General features: G+C 25.0%; 1 long non-coding RNA gene across 1 annotated transcript; it reads left to right on the forward strand.

The window, feature by feature from the left end:
* Nucleotides 1-240: 240 nt before the first annotated feature.
* On the forward strand, nt 241-3,096 carry LOC100198600 (uncharacterized). Its single transcript, XR_010635434.1, has 2 exons — nt 241-391; nt 2,581-3,096. It is a non-coding gene; the product is annotated as an uncharacterized LOC100198600 (long non-coding RNA).
* Nucleotides 3,097-3,838: the final 742 nt, after the last annotated feature.

Genomic DNA, 3,838 nt, shown 5'->3' on the forward strand with positions numbered 1-3,838 from the left:
TTATATTTTTAACTACTCAGGTTTCTAATTAAAGTTCTTGCATTTTATTGCGTACACAAAAGGCTAATTTTCAGATAGTAATAGAAAATGACGTTTGCAAATGTTTCATTGCTTTTTTTTTGGCATTTTGCCATAAATATGTCAGGTTTTTAATCAGATATTTTAATTTGTTTAGAAACTTGACATATTTCTGGTCATGTTACCAAAAAATTTGATACGAAAAAACTGTTAGTTTATTTTGACACTGCAATCCAGCCATTGACAGCTTAATGGCAACAATTGTATAAGGCTTTAGAGAAATCTGCAAATGATGAAGCTTCACTAAGAAATGGCAACAATGCGCAAAGTTTCATTTCAATGCAAAAAATGCAACAGCAGTTCAGATTAAATGGTAAGAATGTAATTCAAATTTTCAACGCATCTTTCAAAAATTAAGTTTAAAAAGAGCATAATTAAACTCCTTCAATAATTTTTGGCAGATTTGAGTCTTTGAATAAAAATGCTGGAATTTTTAAACAACTAATCTTCTACTGCTGCGTACAATAATTAAAACTATTATACAATTACGCCATTAAAATAATTTTTTTCAGGATAGTTATATTTTAAAATTATTTGTTAAGAAAATCTGACACACTCGTACCAATAAAAAACTATTAAACCAACAAATTTTTAAAATATATAAACAACCCTTATATCAGTTTCAATTATTTGTAGAATGTTTATAATTTAATGCAAATGTTTCAGATCAAACATTTGCAATAAACCCTTAGCTAAAGTCAACAAACAAACAAAATTTAATGATATTATAAAAAAAAAAAAACAGTTAACAATTCTTTAAATAATATAACTAGAAATCGATGCTTTATATATGTATTTTTAAGCACTTAATACTATAGGGTGTTACAATACAGTATGTTACGATAAAAATAAAATAATAATTTAAAAAAAGGCACAGTTGGTTTTTGAAATTATTTTTTTATTAATGACAAAAGTGTTTATTAATATGTATGATTTATTGTCGAGAGAAACAAACAGAAGATTAAGAGAAACCAAGGCGGCATACAAGGGAAATTAAAAAACCTAGGAAATCTAAAAAGTATTAGAGTGAATCAATATATATATAGACCTCTGAATATATATATTTGGAAATCAAAGGTATTTTATTCTATTGTGACTAATAGACCCCGTTCAGCTGATGAGTGTATACAAAAAAACTAATTTAAGTTAGAACCTTGTACGCCTTGCATCTACATTTTTTATTCACCTTAATCACAATATAAATTTGAAGACGTCCGCAATACCTCTAATTTTTTTTAGATTTCTTTTAAACCTAGTAAGAAACCGCTAAACCGCTAGACTATATTAAACGAATAAAAACTCAATGTATTATCTTTTAATATTATGTGAGATATATCTGCTTTTAGTTTTTTTTAATATTTTAAGTTTTGTTAATATTGTATTTAAGAACAAGTGGTACTGCTTAAGTATCAAGATTTTTTAGTGGTTTTTCACTTATTCAAAAATATTTAAAAAACTATTTTAAGGGCAAAATTTACTTGGAAAACATAAAATAATCAAGCAAATAAATTTTACAAGATACTTGTTTATGTTTAAATAATTTTATTTGATTCTTCAAAACACAAATTTTTACGAGTTTACTTATTGTATTATCATTTCTGATTTCAAATACAGATACTATGTTGAAATATTTTTTGAAAATAAATGAAGAGTAGTTTTTAGAAATTATCATCACTTGTGTAATACACTGTTCTCTAAAGTGACCGACAGGTTGAAACTCTCCGCACTTTTGAGATTTGGGATTCAAAAATACTTTTTTGAGTTTAAATAAGCTTATGCATTAGTAAACTCAATTTAAGTTTTCGGAATAATCTGAACTGTGTGCTAAATATGTCAATTTTTAAATTTAATTTATAAACTTTTTCTTCCTATTTTAATAAAGTGCGCTATTATGGTAGTCAAAATAAGCCATCAACAATTTAATTTACAAAAAATACATATAAAATATATATATATACACATACAAACACACACATATATATATATATATACACATACAAACACATATATATATATATATACACATACAAACACACACACACATATATATATATATATATATATATATATATATATATATATATATATATATATATATATATATATATATATATATATATATATATATATATATATAGATGTATGTATGTATGTATGTATGTATGTATGTATGTATGTATGTATGTATGTATGTATGTATGTATGTATGTATGTATGTATGTATGTATGTATGTATGTATGTATGAATGTATGTAAACCTGATCAATGGTTAAAAGAAGATTTAAATGATTCAATTGGTTAAATTTTAAATGATTTATTTTTATTAAGTTTGTTAAAATTTACTTGCTCATTACTTAAGCTTAAAAAATTATTCAATTTTTAACGCCATAAAACTTTATATTAATTAACTTTTCCTTTTTTTAGAGAGAATTAGTCCTACAAAACCTTTTTAAAATTGAGTGGCAAAATTAAAAATAAAATTTATATATATTTTTTTCTTAGAATAATTAATTGCAATGGCCATAAAATTTACAGTTGCTATCAAATCTTTAGCCAATGGAAAGTTTGTTTGTGCTGAGAACGGAGGTAAGCATCCCTTAATAGCCAATAGAAACCACGCGCTTCTATGGGAGACCTTTGAAATCTGTTTCTCTGACCACAATACGTTTACTCTTAAATCTTTAGCGAATGGAAAATTCGTCTGCGCAGAAGATGGTGGAAACAATTTTCTCATTGCCAACAGAGATAATGCTGGTGAATGGGAAACATTCACCCTTATTCCTAGCTATAACAGTGTTTTCTTTAAATCACACGCTAATGGAAAGATTGTGACCGCTGAAGCTGCAGCCCAGGGAAACCTTATTGCTAACCGTGATGTTCCAGACTCCTGGGAAAGATTCTTCTTCGTCTATTTATAAAAGTATGAAAAAATATGTTATTTTATATAATAAATAATATGGTAAAGCATTTTGAAATTTGTAAATGGATTCAATAAATAAACTATTACTTATCAATCAATTATTAGTTATTTTTATTAGTTTTTTTTTTTTAATAAATTTATCCGTACTTATGCGTACATATATATATATATATATATATATATATATATATATATATATATATATATATATATATATATATATATATATATATATATATATATATATATATATATATATATATATATATATATATATTATTAAACCTACTGCTCGTCTGATTATCCCAGCTACGAATGAAGTTGGTAGAATAAGTAAACATATTTTATTCGATATTAACACCAAGCTAAGAAATATTTTGCATTTAAAATTATTAAGAAGCATTTTACTTAAATATTTAAACAAAACGAACTCAGAATATTCATTCAATCTAATAATCCGAATAAACCTGAATTATGAGCGTCAAAGTATTGTTTTCTTCAAGCAGTGGCATAGGAAGGGTTTTTTCATGCTTGAGATATGACACTTTCAGATACTGCCCAAATTCCTAATTATAATATGTTTATGCATACTTCAAACGAGAATATTTTTCAAAAAAATTGTAGTTGTTGGAGCCTGTGAACCACAAAAGGTTTGCTACCCTACCTTCACCTTGAGGTTGCCACTCGAACTTTAATATGAGGTTGCTACCTTACCTTCAACATGAGGGCAATAAGTTAATATTTTTTTTTTTATAAACATAAATTTTAATAATAGGTTTTAAATTTCGTTTTAAATTTTAAAAATTATCAAGGTTTAAAATTTACAACATTTCTCTAAAA

The sequence above is a fragment of the Hydra vulgaris genome, chromosome 01, assembly GCF_038396675.1.
Source record: "Hydra vulgaris chromosome 01, alternate assembly HydraT2T_AEP".
In the NCBI taxonomy this organism is placed as follows: Eukaryota; Metazoa; Cnidaria; class Hydrozoa; order Anthoathecata; family Hydridae; genus Hydra; species Hydra vulgaris.